Below are 23,713 nucleotides of genomic sequence, written 5' to 3'. Positions count from 1 at the left end.
TGTCGGTGCAGATTTCCTTCGCCGCCGCATCGCCCCCTGCAGGAGAGGGGGAGGCCCGCCTGGGAGTTCAAGAACTCGGCGGACATCATGAGGCTGCGGCCGGGCCTCAACTTCAATTTCACTGTCCTGGAGCTGGATTCGATGCTCATGGAGTTGTTCAAACGAGATCCATGACATCCATTCACGCTGCCGAGGGGCGTCGCTCCGCTGTGCAACAACTTGTCGCTTGACTGGATCCGCGCGATGATGGCGTTGTGTGATTCACACGTAACCGCCCCAACTTGGCAAGAACCTGCGGATGACGTTGTGCAAGCGTTCTTCGACGACTTGGTGGAAGTGCCGGTCCGCGCCGACGAACAGAAGAGCCTCACCCGTGACACTACCGACGAGGAGTTGAAGCGCATCGCCACTAGGGCGGAAGAGGCTGCGGTAGCAGCTGCCGCGGGCGCATTCGGGTTCGCTGTGGAGGAGGCAGAGGCAGCAGAGGCGGTAAACCTTGCCGAGCGCGCGGAGTTCGCTGGCGAGGAAGATCTTGCCGGCTCTGAAGCTGAGCCGAGCGAGGCCGGCGAGGAAGAGCCCGAGCCTTCAGATAGCTTGCCGCAGGCGGAGCCCCCGGCCCCGCCAAGAAGGCGTCTCCACAGGGTCGGGGACGTAGTGGGGCGGCAAACGAGCCAACAGCCGCCAAGCCGTGCGACACGCTCTACCGCGGCAAGTACTGTTGCCGCGGGAGCGCCTCACGCTGCTGTGGCAATTGAAGCGGGATCTTCCCAGTCCACCGCCATGTGACACCCCAAAAATTTGGCCTTGTTTTATTAAATTAAAATTTTGCCAGGATTTAAAACTTTGAAATTTTTGAGCTCCACCTTGATTTTTTTTAAGTCATTTCCTTCCCTGTTATGATGAGTTTCTCCAAAAAGAAAACTTTTCAAAAATGTTGTTGGACTTATTTAACCTCTCAATAAAAACTTTCCTTTTATCAGTATAACTAATTAAATAATTAAGTTGCTTGATATTTATTTTCTTGAAAATGGTTTTTCAGGGTTAAATTGACCATATTTGAACTACAACCATTTGATAGATTCACTTAAAATTTCCACAAAAATTTGGAGATGTCATGTGATGTTTTTAAGTCTCTATTCTGCAAAAATATATTTCATTCATGAAATATTTTGAGCCCTGCACTCAATTTTTCTTCTCTGGTCCAGGGTGCATTTTGCACTGCAACCCTTTTAAATATTCATTTAAAACTTCTACCAAAATTAAGGGAGGTCAGTAGGAGCCTATTATTCCACCTTGTGCAAAAATCCAGGGTTGTTCTTTGAAAATATTGAGTGAATCAACCTCATTTCCATTCTGGACCAACTTGATAATTTGTGCAGCAACCATGTTTTTGCTTGCTCTTTAGCCCTTGATCATTTCTCCTACTTGTAGACCCCCATGTTAAACCCTTAAGTCCAGGAGCATGCACCATTTAGATCATTTTTGGTTCATGGAATAATGCTATTTATTTCCTGTCCAGAAATGTAGTTTTGCAAAGCTTGCACTAGCAAGTTTCCCCTTTTGTCCAAATAACCACACCACTCCCTCTTTCATCCACAGAGACACTGATCTGGAGATTTTAGCCACTCCAAGAAATGCCTAAGTGCCCTTGGCATTTTGTCAAACACCTGGTGTGCATGGCCAGTTTTGACATGTTTTTGTCTTTGCACTGTGAACTTGCACCTCTGATCAAACCAGCATGTCCACTAGACTCCCCGTTGCTCCTAACCTCGATCTGGTAAATCCCATCCTCACCTGCGACCTGTAGCATGCCTCGGCATTGTGTCGAACACCTGGTGTGCAAGCACTGGACGCGCCCAGAGCGCGCGTATTACAGCCGCACGCCCGAGCCGACACGCTGGCCCCCACGGCTTTGGCCCGCTCTGCAGAACCTTGCCGCGCACTCCATTTCTCTCCGCTACGCGCCAAGCAGCCCCCGTCGCGCCCGGCAGGCCAAGCGCTAGCCGCTGCCGCCGCCCGACAGCCCTGCGCCGTTCAGCGCCGCCCAAGCCTCGCCCGCTCGCCACCTGGCCCTTGGAGCAGTGCGAGCTCATCCGCAGGCATGTCTGCTAGCCCTCGTCGCCACCACGTCGCCCTAGCTACAGAACGTCGGTTCGCCGGAGAGCTTATCCACGGCCGCCGCGGAACCGCCTTGCCACGCTATAAAAGGGAAGCCCCGAGCGTCTTCAAGCCCTCAGGTAGCATCATGCCGTCTCACTAGCGCCCCCATCGCCACCAATTGGAAGGGAGCAGGTCTTCTTCAACCTCTCCGGTCAGTTCGGCCACCGCCGCCTCCCGGCTCCATTCGGCGCAACCAGAGCTCCCCCCTCGCCGTTCTCTCCACCAGGAACCATGTCATCCTCTCGTGAACTCGTTCCCCTGCTTGATTTTTATCGGGAGCCGTCGCCACCACAAACTCACTTTGTCACCGAAGCTTTCCTCCGCCGCGGAGCTCGCCGCCGGCAGCTCCCTCCACCTCCGACAACCCCACGACCACCGGGAGGACCGCCTCGGCCGTGCGGATCCATCCCTACCCTCTGGAGCCCGCGAGGAGCAGCCAAACGCCGGCGACGATCGCCGGAGCCCCGCTCCGCTCGGACAGAGGAGGGAGACGACGCGCGGCGACTGGTCAAACATGACCAGTGGGCCAGGCGGGCCCACTGTCAGCGACCCCCCGCGCTGACCACGTGAGATTAAGTGAAGGCGTATTATCCCTAGTACGTTTTCCCCGCTCCGAAAGCGTATTCCCCTCCGAAACGTTTTCTTTTTCTGTTTTATTTAAAAACAGATTTTGACCAAATGTTTGACTGGCTCTAACTTTTTAAATATAAGTCCAAATGTGTTGATTCTTTTTCCTACCTTCCTCATATTTGATCTAGTTTATTTTAAGATTTATTTGAAAAAATGTCAAACAACTTTTTTGTTCTGTTTTTGAAATTGTGTTAATTCAAATATATTTTTCAAATAGGATTTTGGGGAAAGAGAAGAAAACTTTCAAAAGTTGGAAAGCACCCTGCCCTTCCACACATTGAAGGCAAGCATTCTGAATCCCGGCATAATATTTTTGGAGTGATCATTGATGCATTTATAACACCACCGCATTTCGAAGGATTTGTTATTTCATGCGATATGATCATATGCATGGGTGCATGTTACTGATTTCCATGCTGTTGGTAATGGACACACTTGTGATGATAATCACCCTCATGAGCTTTGCATGCATACCGGCAGGAAAGCGGGGAAAAACCTTTGCCTTGGGTAGGTATGAGTTTGTCGCTGGTCCCCGTCGGGACGGTTCTGTCTGGTATGACATGGTAAGGTGATATGAGTGGTGACTCTGTTGATGAAATATATTTGTTATGCTAATCATGCAGGGAATACTTGAACCTCCTGAGTCGACCGTAGATCGAGTCTTGTTCCAGTAACCCCCATACCTGTTTCGTACTACCAATCGTCTCTACAGCAAGTAGAGTACGGTTCAGTAAGTTGTCAACCTCTTTCTAGCACACACCGTACAGAGAGGCCATGGTGGAAGATGCCGGTTGTAACTGGTAGGCAGACCACCTGGTCCGGGGGCATGGGTGTTTCCGGTTGGGACCGAGAGGGGAGGCCACCCCTTAGAGCGCGCGATATAAGTTTGATCCCATGCTACGCGAGGTTGTAGCCTCCCCACTTAGAGTTGCTTAACAGGTGTCGTGGGTGATTCTAGACACGTGTGAGTTAAGCTGGTGTGTGCAAGTTAGGTGTGTTTTCAGCAAAAAGACCGTAGATGAAATTAGTCCTGCTGGACTAAAGAAATCCGTTACTCGTGGGTAAAGAGTACACCCTCTGCAGAGAATAAACCTATTCGAATAGCCGTGTCCTTGGTTAAGGATTACAGTCTGGGATGGGTCAAGTATCGGTCTTAGTGTCGGTCTTCGGAGATGAAACTGTTAATCCAGAAATGGAATTACTACTTGTGACTGGTGATAACTATGATTATTATTATTTGACTAAACCATGATGTTATTGTTCTTATCGTGTATCTCTGGGATGGTTCTACCTTCGGGATATTCACTATGATTGTTTCTTTTAAAGCCCTTTATGTGGCGTCGCTCAGACGCCCGACTGTGGCATTTCTTTTAGAGCCCTTTATGTGGCGTCGCTCAGACGCCCGACTGTGGCATTTCTTTTAAAGCCCTTTATGTGGCGTCGCCCAGACGCCCGACTATGGCATTACTTGTTATTTATTTCATAAATTTCTTTTATACTATCATGTTATTGCTATTTTATAAACAACTTGCTTGCACGCATCCGAGAATTACTTATCCTTTGAGGCTGACGTGATGAGCATAAAAATATTTTTCAGCACATCATTGTTATATTATGCCTGTGTTCATAATGTTTGTGAGTACATTCAAAGTACTCACTGGCTTGTCCCTGGCTATTGTCTTGGCCAGATTTTTCTTGCTCGGAGAGGAGCGACGCGATGCCAGCCCCAGAAACCACTCCATGGAGATAGCAGCCTCGCGAAGATAGGAGTTAACCTGGTCAGCTGTTCCTGTGGGAATTGGAGTCCCATAGACACTGATGATCCACAGACCGCTTCCGCCATCAACCACTAGAAACCATTTGTTGTACACACATGCCAGAATGGTCTTGTACTACATATTCTGTATTTTGCTTGGAATCTCTGTATCAAGTTAGAGCCTCATCAGCTAACAGTAATCCTGGGGCTGATGAGCACGACGGTCTTTTCTGGAAAGTTATTACCCGGAAAACCGGTCGTGACACGCCACCGCCCCTGCCAAGCGGGAAAGGGATCCTACTCCCCCGCCTCGCCGCACCGGAGGGGAGCCGGACTTTGATCTCTCCGCGCTCAGCTTCGACGAGGAGGAAGAAGAGTAAGCTTCTTTGCTGTTCTTGCAATTCTTCAATCTTGCTGTTTTTATCTTGTCTCTGACTTGCTTCGATCTGAACCTATTCCTTTTCAGGACGCTGGCCCAGAGAGCGGCGAAGAGAGCCAAGGCCGCGGTGATCGTCATCGAGGATGACCCCACCGTGTCAGCAGGGGGTGTGTCCGAGACCACCTTGACGGACCCGGCAACCACTCCCCAAAGCAGCCCCCAGCGCAGCCCCCAGCGTAAGTTCATAGTTTGCTTCCTGCTGTCGGGCGCGCATGAGTGCTTTTTCCTTTGCTGATATCTTGACGGTTGACTTGTGTAGGAGCAGAACAGCCTCACCAGGAGCGCCCGGAAGCTGCTCCCGAAGTGCTATCTGGTTCAACTACGCCGCCAAGGGAGGATCCCCCGGCAAGGGAGCATTCTCCGGCAAGGGAGAACTCTCCGGCAAGGGGCAGCTCTCCGGCAAGGGACAGTACCAGTGATCCTGTGGTGGTTGAGACCACAACCGCCGATCCCAGCTCAGGTAATCCACTTGCTTAAGAACTTCCCTTGGGTTTTTCTTCTTTTGATTTTCTCTTTGAGTATTTGCTTGATTTTTCTCCCTTCTTCGTTCTTCAGATCCATCTGCTGCGGAGCCAATGGAGACTGAGGACGCCGGCAAGGAAGGCGCACGTGGCAGCAACGACGACGCCGCCGCCAACGAAGAAGGGGCCGGTGCTGATGAGCCCGCCGACGAAGAGGCCGCCAAGACTGCCGCCGCGGAAGCTGGCGAGGGGTCGGGCGATCGCACTGACGGCCCTGAGGCCGCAGGAGCGCCAGGCGCTGCGCCGACCGCCAATCCCTCCGCCACTGCTGCGGAGCTAGGCTCTGAAGAGCCCCAGCCCGGCGCCTACTTGAAGGCCGGCGACGGTATCTTCATCAAGCTACCCTGGGCGTCCAGCTCCAGGGCGCCGGTCGAAGGAGAAACTTTCGATCAGGAGCTGCTCGCCTCCGCCGGACTGTCGTTGGTCGATGCGCCAAGTAGCAGCAGTGGCGAGCCTAAGGAGGAGCAGCTGCTGCGGAAGCTGCTGTCACTCTACCGCGCCCGACAAGCCAAGCTGGCTTCCCGGGAAGCACTTGTCGCGAAGGTGGGAGTGGATATGGAGAAGCGCGCAGAGGAGCTCCGGGGCCTCAACCAGGAAGCTCTCCGATCCCTGGCACAGGAGCGGGAGAGACTCGCAGAGGAGCGTACGGCCTTCCTTCTCGAGAAGGCCGAAGCTGAGGAAGAACAAAGGCTTGCTGCCGAGAAGCAATCCGCGCGAGAAGGCGAGTTCATGCAGCGGAAGGCCTATCTTGACAGCTACGAGGAGGACCTCCTCGCGAGCGAGGAAACACTTGGCGGGGCTCTCAAAGAAGCAAGGGGTGCTGCCGCAACTGCAGAGGCCGCCAAGAAGGAGCTGGAGGCGAGGGTGGCGCAGCTGGAGGCGAACATCAAGAAGAGCAATGAGGAGCTTGCCGCGCTCAAGCGTGAGCGCGAGAAGGATGCTGCCGCTCATGGTGAGCTGCAGGGTCTTCTCGCTGAGAGGAGCAAGGAGCTCAGCGCCACCAAGGACTCCAACACGGATCTCGAGCTAAAGCTGGCCACGCTGACTCAGACGCTGGACGGCGCCAAGGAGCGAGAGAAGACTTTGTCGGAGAAGGTCAAGGCCGACGAGGCGCTGCTGGCGAGCATCGCTGTCACCCAGAACGCATTCAAGGAGACTGTGGAGCACCGGACCGAGGGTCTGGTGAACATCGCCGCAGTCATCGACAGGGAGCTGGCGCAGCTGGGGATGGAAGACCTCGGGTACTCTTCCGACGAGCATCTCCAACCCAGCGCCAAGCTCAGCCTATTCTTCAAGGGTGTGGCGACGGCACTCCAGCGACTCCGAGAGAAGATCCCCAAGCAGTTAGCCGACGAGTCGCGCAAGATCTGCACAGGAGCTCTCCAGAAGGTGCTGATGAAGGTGGCCTTCCGCAATCCAGGCCTCAACCTCACCATCGTCCTCAAATCCTTGCCGCCGGACGCCGATCGGGAAGCGCTCAAGGCCCTTGTCGCACCCATTGTGGACAAGGTGAGCGAGATCAGGAGGGTTAAGGGCGATCGCGTAGATTAGGCCGCCGTTTCTTGTTTTCCCTTGTCGCTGCTAATCATGTTACCAAAACAGTCTGTTAAAGTTGCGACAAGTTATCTTGTAATATAACTTTATTTCTGGTATCGACTGCTACGTTATTTCCTTTACTAGATTCCTTCCTTTATATGTTTTTACCCTACGCTTTTAGGGAACTTGTCGGTGCAGGCACACGAGCCGCGAGTGCTGAGTGCGGGACGTCAGCAGCCTGCTGGCGGTGCCGCCTCCGACAAGAAACCTTGTCGCGACTAGTTGCTGCACACTTAAATTGTTGAGCGGACTCGAAATAAAGTAAGGGCGCAACTAGCTACGAGTTGGTTCCTCCGCGCACAGGTTTTCCATAAAAGTACGGTCGTTCAAGGAATATAACTTAAAAATTAAAACTAATTGCTCAAACTTTGGCAACTTAGCTTTTCTGTCGTTTGCTTCCCGGCAAGGTTTCTGTTAAGGCGAAACTTTTCTTGAACGACGCCTGTTCCACATCATCATCTTCTCCTCCCCCCCGGCAAACTTGTGCGCGAGGGAATTTGCCTTGGGAATCTTCCTTCCTTTGAGAGAAAGAAAGGAGAGAAAAATAACGATATGGAGCCTTATGGCTCGTTATTGCTTACCAGGGATAGGTGCTGCACAAAGTGTCAGATAACGCATGCAAGAAAGAATATAATGCATGAAATTGACAAGCTGTGTAGAGCACATGAGTTTTACTTATGCACGGGATCTGCGCCCGGCTTTGTACAAAGGATTACATGCAACATCGGCAAGACTTGTACAAAAGGTGGTTGCCGGAATAGGTTCCGGCAACCGCGCCCTATGGGTAAAACTTACGAAGATGATCAATGTTCCAGGAGTTGCTCACAGGAATGCCATCTTTGGTCTCAAGGCGGACAGCGCCGAGCTTAGTGACTCGTTTCACCTGGTAAGGGCCTTCCCACTTTGGCGTCAACTTGTTGGGATTCTTGGCGGACTGAACATGCCGAAGAACAAGGTCGCCTTCCTCGAAGCTTCTGGCATTAACTTTGCGGCTATGGTAGCGGTGCAAAGCTTGTTGGTATCGAGAAGCTCGTACAGCAGCCTGAAGACGATCCTCCTCGAGGAGCAGCGCGTCATCTTGTCGCAGCTGCTCTTGCTCAAGCTCATCATAAGCGAGCACTCGAGGTGATCCGTATACGAGTTCCCTGGGGAGAACTGCCTCTGCTCCATAGACTAGAGCGAAAGGTGTCTGGCCAGTGGCTCAATTTGGCGTTGTTCTGATCGACCAAAGAACCACCGGCAGCTCCTCGATCCAGTTTCTTCCGCACTTGTGCAGCCTATCGAAAGTCCCTGGTCTTGAGCCCGCGCAGCACTTTAGCGTTTGCCCTCTCCGCTTGACCGTTGCTTCTCGGATGAGCAACAGAAGCGAAGCAGACATTGGCGCCAAGATCTTGGACGTACTGCATGAAGGTGCGGCTCGTGAATTGTGTGCCGTTGTCGGTGATGATCCTGTTAGGGATCCCGAAACGGCAAACAATCGACCTGAAGAACTTGACTGCTGACTGTGTTGTCACCTTCCTCACTGGTTCCACTTCCGGCCACTTTGTGAACTTGTTGATCGCAACGTACAAGTACTCAAAGCCCCTGACAGCTCGGGGGAAGGGGCCAAGGATGTGGAGCCCCCAGACCGAAAATGCCAGGATAAAGGGATCGTCTGGAGAGCTTGAGCTGGCTGGTGTATCTGCTTGGAATGGAACTGGCACGCTTCACACTCAGTTACTTGTGCAGTTGCATCCTGGAGGGCTGTCGGCCAAAAGAAACCTTGCCGGAAAGCTTTGCCGACAATTGCTCTTGCGCCAATGTGGTGACCACATAGGCCTCCACGTATCTCTGCCAACAGCTTCTGTCCGTCTTCCCGGCAAATACACTTCAATTTCACACCGTTGAGTCTCCTTCTGTACAGTATGTTGTCGACAAACTGGTACATACTTGACTGCCGGGCTACTTTTTCCGCTTCTTCTTGCTCTTCGGGAAGTTCTCCTGTCTGAAGGAAATGGACAATCTGCTGTGCCCATGCTGGAGCTTGTGGCTCGACAACAAAGATTAAAGGCACTTCTGCTGTTGCGGGAACATCAGCTTCTACGGCAAGAACCTGCGGCTCTGCTGGAGCTTGATGTTCCCCGGCAAGCTTGCCGGAGCAAGACTTGTCGGGAGTGCCTGCTTCGACGGAACAAACCGTAAGGCTTGCTGGAGCAGACCGCTCCTCAGCATCCTTGGCGTCGATCCTGGGGACCTTCTTGGCGGCGGCTTCAGGGAGCTCTGCCGGAAAATAGTCACCAGAAATCAACTTTCTCTTCTTGCTCTGTCCAGTTGATGGCGTTACAGACGGTTGAGTCAGCTTGAGCACAAAGATCCCTGGTTCCACAGGTAATTTCAGTGCGGCGCACTTTGACAGGACATCAGCGATGTCATTCTGAGCTCTTGGAACATGCTCCATCTGTAGGCCGTCAAAGTGCTCTTCCAGCTTTCTCACTTCATCAACATATGCTTCCATCAATGGACTCTGATAGTTCTTGTTCACTTGGCGGACGACAAGCTGTGAGTCACCCCTGACAATGAGCTTCTTGATCCCAAGGTCTGCTGCGATCCTGAGACCGGCGAGCAATCCTTCATACTCTGCAGTATTGTTGGTTGCTTGCTCCTTGGGAAAGTGCATCTGGACTACGTACTTGAGGTGCTCTCCGGTGGGTGCGACAAGCAGCATGCCTGCACCGGCGCCTTGAAGTGAGAAGGCACCATCAAAGTACATCAGCCACTCTTTGCTCGCTTCCTTGACGGGGATGCTCGTCTCTGGAGTTTCTTCATCTTGTGTTGGCGTCCACTCTGCTATGAACTCTGCCAATGCTCTGCTTTGGATAGTTGAAGTGCTCTCAAACTTGAGGCCAAAGCTTGACAGTTCCAGTGCCCACTCGACAATCCTGCCTGTTGCTTCTGGGTTTTGCAGTATCCTCTTCAGCAGGAAACGAGTGACGACTGTGATCTCATGTCCTTGGAAGTAATGGCACAGCTTTCTCGAGGCCATGAGGAGGCCGAAAAGCAACTTCTGCACACCAGAGTACCTTGATCTAGCCCCCTGCAGAAGGGAACTGGCAAAGTAAACTAGGCGCTGCACCATTCTCTTCGGCATCTTATCATGCTCCTGCGCTGATCCATCCTTGACGGGACCAGAGCTTGCCGGATCAGAGCTTGCCGGATCAGACCTTGTCGGATCAGAGCTTGCCGGTGAAGCCCCCTGCTTGTCGCTGGATGCGCCTGCCATGGTTGCTGGCTCATCATCTGCCTCCCTCTCCGCCACTAACGCAGCACTAACCACTTGATTGGTTGCCGCTATATATAGCAGCAACTTCTCTTGTGGCTTAGGTGCGACAAGTGATGGAGTAGAGGACAGGTATCTCTTCAAGTCTTGCAGCGCAGCCTCCGCCTCCGGAGTCCATTTCATTGGACCTGCCTTTTTCAAGATTTTGAAAAATGGCAGGGCACGCTCAGCAGATCTAGAGATAAACCTGCTGAGAGCAGCCACGCAACCGGCAAGCCTTCATACATCCTTGACGCGCCTTGGTGCTTCAATCTGCTCAATGGCCTTGATCTTGTCGGGATTGGCTTCGATTCCCCGCTGAGACACGAAGAACCCGAGAAGCTTGCCGGAGGGGACTCCAAACACACACTTCTCGGGGTTCAGCTTGAGGTTGACCTTGCGCAGATTTGCAAATGTTTCGTCTAAATCTTGAATAAGGGTCGCCCTGTCCTTGCTCTTGACCACTATGTCATCCATGTAGGCTTCCACATTTCTGTGCATTTGTGGCTCAAAAGCATGATGGACTACCCTTGCAAATGTCGAACCAGCATTCTTCAAACCGAAAGGCATCCGTACGAAATAGTACGTGCCACACGTGGTGATGAATGCGGTTTTCTCCTCATCTTCTTCTGCCATGAAGATCTGATGGTATCCTGAGTACACATCGAGAAATGAAAGCAAATCACATTCGGCCGTGGAGTCAACAATCTGGTCGATGCGCGGCAAGGGAAATGGGTCTTTGGGACAAGCTTTATTAACATCGGTAAAGTCGATACAAAGCCTCCATTTCCCGTTTGCCTTGCGCACGACTATAGGATTGGCCAACCATGTAGGATGGAGCACTCCTCTGACAAGGCCTGCTGCTACCAACTTCCTGATTTCTTCTGCGATGAATTCTTGGCGCTCCACTGCCTCTTTCCGGACTTTCTGCTTGACGGGCCGCGCATGAGGACAGACGGCAAGGTGGTGCTCAATTACTTTCCTGGGAACACCGGGGATGTCAGACGGTTGCCACGCAAACACGTCGACGTTCGCCCGCAGGAAAGCAACGAGCGCGCTTTCCTATTTAGGGTCGAGAGTGGCACTGATGGTGAAGGTACCACCAGTGCCGTCCTCCTTGGCGGGCACCTTCTTGGTCTCAGGTGGAGCTGCCATTGCCTTCTTACACTTGTCGGTGGAGCTCGATGGTGCGTCCTCGATGGTAGCGCAGCACTCCGAAGAGGTGCGCTTGCCGGAGTGGGCATCAGAGCTCTTGCCGGACTTCTTCTCCTTCTTCCCCCCGGGAGCTTCAGCGGCAAGTGTTTTGCAATCTGTTGCGGCTGTTGCTTCATGGTAGATCTTGTCGGCGCAGATAAGGGCATCCTTCTTGTCGCCAGGGACAGAGATGACACTTATCGGGCCTGGCATCTTCAGAACATTGTAAGCATAGTGAGAGGCTGCCATGAATTTGGCAAGTGCTGGACGGCCAAGGATTCCATTGTAAGGAAATGGAAAGTCAGCAACGTCAAAAGTAACCCTCTCAGTCCTGAAGTTCAACTCGCTGCCAAATGTTACCGGCAACGTGATATTTCCCTTCGGCTTGCTCCTTCCCGGGTTGATTCCTTGAAATGTACCGGTCTCTTCGAGCTCGTTGTCAGGGATCTGGAGTTTCTACAGCACCGCTGAGGAGATCAGGTTCAAGCCGGCCCCGCCGTCAACTAGCATCTTAGTGACCTTGAGGTTGCGGATAGTTGGCGAAACCAACATCGGCAAGCACCCGACCGCAGTTACGCGATCAGGGTTGTCCTCAATATCAAAGATGATAGGCGTGCTAGACCATTTGAGAGGCCTGCGTGACTCGACGGGTGGTTCTGCTGCATTAACTTCCCGCACCCACTGCTTGAGCTGGCGGTGCGAAGTATGCAGAGAAGCACCACCGTCAACGCATAGGACCTCTGTGGCTTTCTGGAACACCTGCTCATCAGTCTCCTCATCGTCCATGTCTTCGTCGTCGTCGTCTTCATCCTTGTCGCGGCCACGGGGAGGCCTGTCTCCTTGCCGCTACTTGGCCTTGCCGCGGCGTCCTCCCTGGCCGGGGTGCTTCTTGCCGGATCCTCCAGCACCCTCTTGGGCCTTCTCCTTGTCGCGCCGCTCATATTCAGCTTTCTGTTGCTCAACAAGCTGCTCGACTTTCTTGCAGCTCTGGAGATCGTGGCCCTTGGTGCGGTGGATCTTGCAGTACTGTTTGCTGGTGCCACCCTGCTTGTCGGCGACCACTACCTCCGCGGCAACCTCCTTGCCGGAGCTGCCAGCTTTGGGCGTCTTGCCAGACTTCTCAACGACCAGCACCTCTTTTCCTTTCTTCCTCCTGTTGTTCCGCCGCCGGATTTTCTTTGTCGGGCCTGCATCCTCACTGTCAGATCCTCCTGCTCCTATGTTCTCTCCGGGGAGTCTCCTCCCTTCCTCAGCACGTGCACACTTGTCGGCCAGGGCATGTAGCTCACTGACGTCTCTGATCTTGCACATCGCCATCTCCTCTAGCATCCTGCGGTTCCGCACGTTCTGATGGAGCGCGCTGATCACCGCGGCAGGGTGGACGTCTGGGATGTTGTGCTGTACACTGCTGAATCTCTGAATGTACTTGCGCAGGGGTTCCCCTTCCTTCTGGGCGAGCAGATGAAGGTCACTCTCTTGGCCATGAGGCTTGTGGCCGCCTGTGAAGGCGCCGACAAACTGATGGCACAGATCTGCCCAGGAAGATATGGAGCCGTCCGGCAAGTGCATGAGCCAGGATCTGACGTTGGGCTTGAGCACCAGAGGGAAGTAGTTGGCAAGGATCTTGTCGTCCCGCCCCCCGGTAGCTTGCAACGCAATGGTGTAGATGCTGAGGAACTCCAACGGATGCGTCTTGCCGTCGTACTTCTCCGGTACGTCTAGCTTGAAATTCTTCGTGCTGGGCCACTAGACTTGCCGCAGCTCACAAGTGAACGCAGGGCAACCTACCGCGTACAGCAGGTCGCCTGGTTCCCCTGGCGCATGCATGTCAACAGAAGGCCCAGCGCGCTTGTCGGATTGACGTCGCGCTTCTCTTCGGCGCTCGATGCGAGTACGAGCGTCTTCTTGTTGTCGATCGTGAAGAACTTGGCGCTGATCGCGACGGGCTCGTGGATCCGACGATGTGGTGGAGTCGCTGTCGAGGTGGATCTGGCGAGTCGGCGATCTTGGCCTTTGAGGTGGTGATTGCATGGTGGTTGCACCCACACTAGTTTCATCGCCACCGGCTCACGCCTGGCAACCCTGCCGCGGCGGCGACGTGCTCGGCTGCCGCGGAGTGTCGCCGTTGGCGTAACCGATGAGACTTTGAATGGTCGCCCTCCATTCGTCGATCTTGTCCGACCTCGGAGGGTAATCCAGGAGCAGTTGAGCTCGCGCCAAAGCTTCTGCCGGAGTGGTGGGTGGCAGTGGCGGACGATGCGAGGAGCGGGATGTGCTCGGACTTCTAACTATGTTAGAAGGAGCATTATCCCGTCCGGGCAACCGTGTCTGGCTCGTGCAGTCACGTTGGCGTGCATGCTGGTCTTGAGCGCCCCGGGATCCACCAGCTTGATCTTGGCCCAACAAACAGATGGTACTGCGAATACCATGACGCTGTCGGTCCCGCGCCTCCTGAGATGGGCGCGGAACAAGCACGGACATTGAGGTCTGCGCCGCCTTGCCCTTGGACCTGGCAGCATCGTGAGCTTCCTCGTCGACGTCCGTCCTTCCGCCGGCATCTACCCCACCACCCGCTTGCTCCGGTGGCGGTGGGATCGACGTGGACAGAACAGCTGCCTCCGAAGCCTTCTTCTTCGGTGGCATGTTGATGAAGAAAATGAAGATCTAGCCCGTGTGCACGCCGGATCAGGTTCACACAACCTCGACGCCCCCTACCTGGCGCGCCAAAGATGTCGGGGGAAACTGATCCATGAACTCCTATGGGGCCGGAGCCCCTTTCGGTTCGGCGGGGGGCGGAGGTCGCACGAAGAGCAGATCGAGGCGGGACACACGAGCAGTTTACCCAGCTTCGGAGCTCTCCGGAGAGATAATACTCCTACTGCTGCTTGTCTGATTGTATTATGCTCTAATGTCGGGGGAAACTGATCCACGAACACCTATGGGATCGGAGCCCCTTTCGCTTCGGCGGGGGGCGGAGGTCGCACGAAGAGCAGATCGAGGCGGGACACACGAGCAGTTTACCCAGCTTCGGAGCTCTCCGGAGAGATAATACTCCTACTGCTGCTTGTCTGATTCTATTATGTTCTTGCTCGAGAGCGAGCTAAGTGCTTTCTGGCTTACGAAAGAGTCGAACCCCCTCTATGTTGCGCATGGGCCTCCTTTTATACGCTAAAGGGGTCACCGACAGGTGGCAACACAGAGAAGGGTACAAATGTAAAAAGCGAGGTGGTTGGTACAGTTACTTGTACAGTGTTTCCTACCTAACCCTGACGGCAGGGGACAAGGGCATTAAATGCCCGTCTGTGTCGCCCACAACAGTACAGAAAAGGACCGTCTGGGGCGCCACCACTTGCCACGATGGCGATCTTGTCAGCACCGCAAGCCACTGCGCACCGCTGGCTGCACAGCCGTCCGCCACGCGCACCGGGAAAGGCCCCCAGGGCGACACATTGGTGGATGCACTGGAGCGTGGGCACAGAGTGGCCGCTTGCCGCGGCAAGCGCCCTGCCGCGGCCGTTGTCTTGTCGGGCCCGAAAGCTTGTCGCTCGCCGAGCCTTGCCGGGACGCGTGGCGCGTCGCGGCAAGTTCCTTGAAATGCCTTGGTTGGCCTTCCCGGCAAGCTCCTCTTGCCGGGGCCTTGTCTCCTGAGCTTAAATACTTTGTTCTTGAATGGCTCCAAAGGAACAACGGAGGACCTTGGCGGTCGCCCGGCAAGTCTTGCCGCGGGGTGCTGCAACTGCCGTGCACAAGTTCGGGGTACTCGGGTACCCCTATTCTAGTACACCGACAGGAGCCCCCCCCCTACCTGGCGCGCCAAAGATGTCGGGGGAAACTGATCTACGAACACCTATGGGACAAGAGCCCCTTTCGGTTCGGCGGGGGGCGGAGGTCGCACGAAGAGCTGATCGAGGCGGGACACACGAGCAGTTTACCCAGCTTCGGAGCTCTCCGGAGATAATACTCCTACTGCTGCTTGTCTGATTGTATTATGTTCTTGCTCGATAGAGCTAAGCGTTTTTCTGGCTTCCGAATGATCCGAACCCCCTCTACGTTGCACATGGGCTTCCTTTTATACGCTAAAGGGGTCACCGACAGGTGGCAAAGCAGAGAAGGGTACAAATGTAAAAAGCGAGGTGGTTGGTATAGTTACTTGTACAGTGTTTCCTACCTAACCCTGACGGCAGGGGACAAGGGCATTAAATGCCCGTCTGTGTCGCCCACAACAGTACAGAAAAGGACCGTCTGGGGCACCACCGCTTGCCACGATGGCGATCTTGTTAGCACCGCATGCCACTGCGCACCGCTGGCTGCACAGCCTTCCGCCACGCGCGCCGGGAAAGGCCCCCAGGGCGACACGTTGGTGGATGCGCTGGAGCGTGGGCACAGAGTGGCCGCTTGCCGCGGCAAGCGCCTTGCCACGACCGTTGTCTTGTCGGGCCCGGAAGCTTGTCGCTCACCCAGCCTTGCCGGGACACGTGGCGTGTCGCGGCAAGTTCCTTGAAATGCCTTGGTTGGCCTTCCCGGCAAGCTCCTCTTGCCGGGGCCTTGTCTCCTGAGCTTAAATACTTTGTTCTTGAATGGCTCCAAAGGAACCACGGAGGACCTTGGCGGTCGCCCGGCAAGCCTTGCCGCGGGGTGCTGCAACTGCCCATGCACAAGTTCGGGGTACTGGGGTACCCCTATTCTAGTACACCGACACCTCGCGTTAGAAGAACTGACAACACTGCGAGCAACAGTGGACAGAGATGACGTGATACTCGACAAGCGACCTAAATCTACGTCCTTCAAACCAGCGGACGAGATAGTCAAATTCCAGGTCCACCCAACGGACCCTTCAAAGACAGCTTCCATCGGGACACAGCTGAAACCCACAATAGACGCCGCACTGCGAGACTTCCTGCATGAGAATTCGGATATCTTTTCCTGGCATCCTTCAGACATGCCGGGCATCCCACACAGGTTGGCCGAACACAACCTCAATATACTGAAAGGATAAGAGCCAGTCAAGTAGACTCTTAGACACTTCTCAGAGCCTAAGCGGCAAGCCATGGGAGAAGCGCTAGCCAAGCTACTCGAGGCCTCATTCATCAGAGACATCAAACATCCGGATTGGCTAGCAAACTTGGTAATGGTACCAAAAAAGGACAAATCCTGGCGCTTGTGTGTCGATTTCAAGGACCTCAATAAAGCTTGCCCTAAGGATCCCTTCCCCCTCCCCCGCATTGATCAAATAATCGATGCCACCGCAGGACACGACTCATTGTGTTTCCTCGATGCATACTCCGGATACCATCAAATAAAGATGGCGGTGTCCGACCAAGCCGCAACGACCTTCATAACTCCGTACGGACCCTTCTGTTTCAACACCATGCCCTTCAGGCTCAAAAACGCTGGCGCAACCTATCAAAGCATGATTCAGACATGCCTGGAAAAACAAATCGGCAAGACAGTAGAGGCCTAAGTAGACGACGTGGTCATCAAAACAAGACATGTCAAAACTTTAATAGATGACTTGGGGCTTACGTTCGATAATCTCTGAACATACGACATCAAGCTCAACCCGGAGAAGTGTGTCTTCGGAGTACCCTCCAGAAAATTTCTCGGCTTCATCGTTTCCAATAGAGGAATTGAAGCCAATCCGGCAAAAATCCGAGCTCTGTCACAGTTGGGTATCCCAATAGACCTCAAGCAGATCCAGAAACTAACTGGATGCGTGGCTGCCTTAAGCCGCTTTATCTCCCACTTAGGAGAGAAGGCACTACCTCTGTATCGCCTTCTTCGACGCACCGAACACTTCGAGTGGACGGATGCGACCACGACTGGACTGGAAGAAATAAAGGCACTATTGGCCACAAACCCAGTCCTGGCCGCGCCAAACATTGGCAAACCCATGCTATTATACATAGCCGCAACAAACCAAGTTGTGAGCGCAGTGCTCGTCGTCGAACGAGAGGCAGACGGACACAAGTTCCCGCTCCAAAAGCCGGTATATTACGTGCCCACTATCCTCACTCCATGCAAATCTCGGTACCCACACTATCAAAAGATAGCGTACACAGTCTTCATGGCATCCCGGCAACTACGACACTACTTTCAGGAGTGTTCGATCATGGTGGCCTCCGAAGTACCACTCAATGACATAATAAATAACCGCGACGCAACAGGCCGAATTGCTAAATGGGCTATTGAGCTCCTTCCGTTCGACATAACATACAAACCACGGCGGGCCATTAAGTCGCAAGTACTGGCTGACTTCGTCACCGAATGGACAGAAGCCGAACTCCCTAAAGAGTACGGCGCATACTCAAATTGGATCATGCATTTCGACGGCTCTAAAATGCTGGCCGGATTGGGAGCGGGTGTCGTCCTGACATCCCCCACCGGAGACACGGTGCAGTATGTCCTCCAAATATTATACACAGACTCCAACAATGCAGCCGAATATGAGGCTCTGTTGCATGGTCTTCGGATGGCAGTCTCCATGGGCATCCAACGCCCAGAAGTGCGCGGGGACTCGAACCCGCAATATCTCAGGTAAATGGAGACTTTGACGCCAAGGACCCGAAAATGGCGGCCTATCGCAATGCCGTCCTCAAAATGTCATCTCGGTTCAAGGGGCTCGAATTCCACCATGTGGGCAAAGAAAATAACCAAGCGGCCGATATCCTCGCCCGCATCGGCGCTAAACGTGACCCCGTCCCACCTAATATCTTCCTAGAAAGGCTGTTCAAGCCGTCCGTGGCATGGGAAGGGGAGTCCAGCACTATTTGTCTGGCTCCGAACACAACCCCAGATTCTGAACCTTCTGACATAACCGGAGGCTCTGCCACCGAAATAACACCTTCGGCCCATGAAATAATAGCTGTCATCGCCCCGTGGACCGAGCCCTTCTTGGCCTACCTAAATAGGCAAGAGCACCCCAAGGATCAAAATGAGGCACGTTGTATTGTGCGACGCTCTAAGGCCTACAAAGTCCATGAAGGAGAGCTCTACAAGAAGAGCGCCACCGAAGTGCTCCAACAATGAATCTCCGAAGAGGAAGGGCGGCAGCTCTTAGCTGAAATCCATTCTGGACTAAGCGGGCACCACGCGGCAGCCCGAGCTCTCGTAAGCAAGGCCTTTCGGACAGGATTTTACTGGCCGACAGCCCGAGCGGACGCACAGGACCTTGTCCAACATTGCGTTGGTTGTCAACTATTTGCCAATCAGAGCCATATGCCCCCTACCACTCTCCAAACAATCCCCATAACTTGGCCCTTCGTGGTCTGGGGGCTGGATATGGTGGGACCCCTTAAAGGGGGAAGCCATAAGAAAAAATACTTATTGGTCATGGGGGACAAGTTCACCAAATGGATAGAAGTCAAACCAGTTAAAACGGCTGAATCCGGACCAGTGATAGACTTCATATCGGAGGTTGTACACCGTTACGGTCTCCCCCACAATATCATCACTAACAATGGCTCGAATTTTACAGTCGAGGAGGTGAAAACCTGGTGCGGCAAAATGGGCATTAAGCTCGACTACGCCTCTATCTATCACCCCCAAACAAACGGTCAAGTCGAATGTGCAAATGATCTTATCATGAGCGGCATTAAACCCAGACTAGGTGCGGTCCTTGAAGGAATCAGACATGCATTGGGTCGAGGAACTCGACTCTGTACTCTGGGGGCTGCGGACCACGCCGAATCATACCCCCAGATACACACCATTTTTTATGGTGTACGGCGCAGAAGCAGTGCTGCTGAGGGAGTCCTGGATTAGGGGGTGTCCGGATGGCCGGACTATGACCTTTGGCCGGACTCCCGGACTATGAAGATACAAGATTGAAGACTTCGTCCCGTGTCCAGATAGGACTTTCCTTGGCGTGGAAGGCAAGCTTGGCGATATGATATGAAGATCTCCTCCCATTGTAACCGACTCTATGTAACCCTGGCCCTTTCCGGTGTCTATATAAACCGGAGAGTTTTAGTCTGAAGGACGAACAACAATCATACCATAGGCTAGCTTCTAGGGTTTAGCCTCTTTGATCTCGTGGTAGATCAACTCTTGTACTACCCATATCATCAATATTAATCAAGCAGGAGTAGGGTTTTACCTCCATCGAGAGGGCCCGAACCTGGGTAAAAACATCGCGTCCCTTGTCTCCTGTTACCATCCGCCTAGAAGCACAGTTCGGGACCCCCTACCCGAGATCCTCCTGTTTTGACACCGACATTGGTGCTTTCATTGAGAGTTCCTCTGTGTCGTCACTGTCAGGAAGCATGCCGCACCCCGTCTTTAGAGACGACGCTGTTGCCAAAGGAGCCTTGGTTGTCGGCCAAACTCTCCGGCTAGGAGGTTTTTTGATGATCGCCTGTTCGGCTGCTGCGCCGATGACGACTTCTCGGGTCATCAAAAGCGATCTCCACATCAGCTCGGAACTCGCCGAGTAGTTAGATCCGATGGAGCTCTCTTCCTTAAACAAGCTCTTGGATCGCATCACCGCCCTGGGAGTCGCTACAGATTATGGCCAGATTGGGCTTAAACCCGATCAGAGAGAGATTGACTCTCCCCAGGTCACCCACCATGTTGAAGTGGTGGAGTAACAATGCGGCGAATCTTCGCCCATCCTAAGGACCAGATATGTCCGGATTCCTGATCCCTCCAAGCCGGACATCCACGGAGGGGAGGATGTCGCCCAAGCCCTGAACCTAAATCAGGTAGCAGGCCTGATTAATTGAATAACGTCCAAGAAAACAAGCTTCCGAGTTCGGAAATTTCTTGGCCCCTGAGTCTTAGATCGGGCGAGGTTCTGGATTTAAATCCACCCGCCCACCCAAATATAATGAATCTATCCCAAATTCGGCAAGAGCCCGGGGAAACAGTACACCATTACTGGGCCAGATTCCTCCTGGTTATGAACAGGATAAACGACTCCCGCGAGAGGGATGCAATTTCATTCTTCTGTAATAACTGCACGGACATCGGAATCCTCAACGCCATAAGTCGCCGCAAAATTACACGCTTCGCCGACTTGACATCCATAGTACGAAAGTACTGTGCGACAGAAAGCGTTCGAAAAACCGAAACAAAATTCTGGGTCAATCCGACCCTGAATTCAATCCCAGTCCGAAACAAAAGGGCACATTATAGCCAGGCACCTGGGCCACACGACAAAAACCAAAAACCCTCTATAGGGTATGGAACCGTACTGGAGGGATGGCTCAATGGACCCTGTAAAATTCATAGTACAGAGGAAGTCACACCAACTCATAGCCTTAGAGCATGTTGGATACTCCGGCAGGTGGCCAGAAGTAGCGAGGAGCTTCTAACTCCAGAATCCGCAGAGCACCACCCCAGAAACACCAGCACGGTGTCAACAGTCTTCGAGACCTTCACATTAAACAATGCGAGGAAACGAATGCTCCGCAGCCTTACCGAAGTCTACCAATTAGCGACAATAAACCCATGGAGCGACACGGCTATTACCTTTAATGCCAGTGACGAACCTAAATTCCGGACAGCCCGAGCACCAGCCACACTGGTCCTCAGTCCGATAGTGGACGGCTTCCGGCTTACAAAGGTACTCATGGACGGTGGCAGCGGATTGAACCTCATCTATGAGGAAACCCTCCGAAAAATGGAAATAGACTGGAGCCGCATTGAGCGAAGCAACACAACCTTTAGAGGAATAATCCCCAGCCGGGAAGCATGCTGTTCAGGGAAAATCACGTTGGATGTGGTGTTCGGCACGCCGGATAATTACAGATCCGAGGAGGTCACATTTCAAGTGGCCCCGTTCAGCAGCGGATACCATGCTCTGTTAGGGCGAGAATCATTCACAATTTTTCAAGCTATACCCAATTACGGGTACATGAAGCTCAAAATGCCCGGACCCAACGGAATCACCACCCTTGCTAGAGATCCGGACACAGCGCTCCGCGCCGAAAACAAGACAGCCGCACTGGCCCTAGAGGCACTATCCGAAGCCCTGGAGGCCGAGGAACTAACTGTGTTGCGTCCACGGTGGACAGGGATGACGTGATACTCGAAAAAAGATCCAAGTCCACCTCCTTCAAGCCGGCAGACGAAATAGTCAAGTTCCAAGTCCATCCAACGGACACTACAAAAATGGCCTCCATCGGGGCACAGCTTGTTGGTGTACGTTGCAGAAAATTAAAAAAATTTCCTACGGTTTCACCAAGATCCATCTATGAGTTCATCTAAGCAATGAGTCATGGGAGAGAGATTGCATCTACATACCACTTTGTAGATTGCGTGCGGACGCGTTCAAGGGAACGGGGATGATGGAGACGTACTCGCCGTGATCCAAATCACCGATGACCAAGTCCTGAACGGACAACACCTCCGCATTCAACACACGTACGGAGCGGATGACGTCTCCTCCTTCTTGATCCAGCAAGGGGGAAGGAGAGGTTGAAGAAGAAGGCTCCAGCAGCAGCACGACGGCGTGATGATGGTGGAGAGGCAGTACTCCGACAGGGCTTCGCCAAGCACTCAACGGAGGAGGAGAGGTGTTGGGGAGGGGAGGGGCTGCGCCTTGGATCAGGTGTTCAGCCCTCCCCTCGCCCCTCTATTTATAGGGGAAGGGGGAAGGGGGCCGGCCCCCTCTAGATGAGATCTAGAGGGGGGCGGCGGCTAGGGAGGGGGGGCAAGCCCCCCAAGCAAGGGGGGGGGCCCCCACTAGGGTTCCCCCCCCCAACCCTAGGCGCATGGGCCCAAGGGAGGGGGCGCCCAGCCCTCCAGGGGCTGGTTCCCTGCCCCTTGCGGCCCATGAGGCCCTCCGAGAGGGGTGGCCCCTCCCGGTGGACCCCCGGAACCCCTCCAGTGGCCCCGATACAATACCGATATGCCCCCGAAACTTTCCGGTGTCCGTATGACAACTTCCCATATATAAATATTCACCTCCAGACCATTCCAGAACTCCTCGTGATGTCCGGGATCTCATCCGGGACTCCGAACAACATTCGGTAATCACATACAAGTCTTCCTAATAACCCTAGTGTCACCGAACCTTAAGTGTGTAGACCCTATGGGTTCGGGAGACATGCATACATGACCGAGATGGCTCTCCGGTCAATAACCAACAGTGGGATCTGGATACCCATGTTGGCTCCCACATGCTCCTCGATGATCTCATCGGATGAACCATGATGTCGAGGATTCAATCAACCCCGTATGCAATTCCCTTTGTCAATCGGTACGTTACATGCCCAAGACTCAATCGTCGGTATCCCAATACCTCGTTCAGTCTCGTTACCGGCAAGTCACTTTACTCGTACCGTAATGCATGATCCCGTGACGAAATACTTGGTCACTTTGAGCTCATTATGATGATGCATTACCGAGTGGGCCCAGAGATACCTCTCCGTCATATGGAGTGACAAATCCCAGTCTCGATCCATCTCAACCCAACAGACACTTTCGGAGATACCTGTAGTGCACCTTTATAGTCACCCAGTTACGTTGTGACGTTTGGTACACCCAAAGTACCCCTACGGTATCCAGGAGTTACACGATCTCATGGTCTATGTCACATCCCTAGTTCTGACAATGCCTAGTGCATGCATTAGAGTGTTGCACCATGTTTAAATTTCATTTAAATTTGAAATGGGGATTGTTGAAACCCTAGCACCAAATGAAATTTAACTAGGTTCAATAAAAATATTTTCAATAACCCAGAATGCCCTTTGGAAATGTTCATAATTTCTGTTAAAGGTGAAAACCTCTTCCAAAAATGATGAACATATTTATAGGCTATTCCTGGATTTTTGAATTAAATTATATAGTATTTACATTTGGGCATTTAATTGCTAATAATATTTTAAATGCTCAAATAATCACAAACTGAAATGTTTACTGTTGGAAATATTCCAAACAGTGGCCACAGTCAGTTGCATGATTTTTGGAAATGCTCTGGCATTTTTAATAAATCCAAACACAATTAGAGAAAATAGAAAACAGTAACTAAAATAGAAATAAAAGAGAGGAGAGAAACATACCTGGCCTCACCCGTGCAGCCCACCAGCCGGCCCAGCTCCCCCCCCCTGGCCGGCCCAGCCCACCCGCGCCTTCCCTGTCGTCTTCCTCCTCGGACAGAAGGACGGGGGCGTGTGCCCGAC

Source organism: Triticum aestivum, chromosome 7B (assembly GCF_018294505.1).
Source record: "Triticum aestivum cultivar Chinese Spring chromosome 7B, IWGSC CS RefSeq v2.1, whole genome shotgun sequence".
NCBI lineage: Eukaryota > Viridiplantae > Streptophyta > Magnoliopsida > Poales > Poaceae > Triticum > Triticum aestivum.
Note: the sequence above shows the minus strand (reverse complement) of the source record.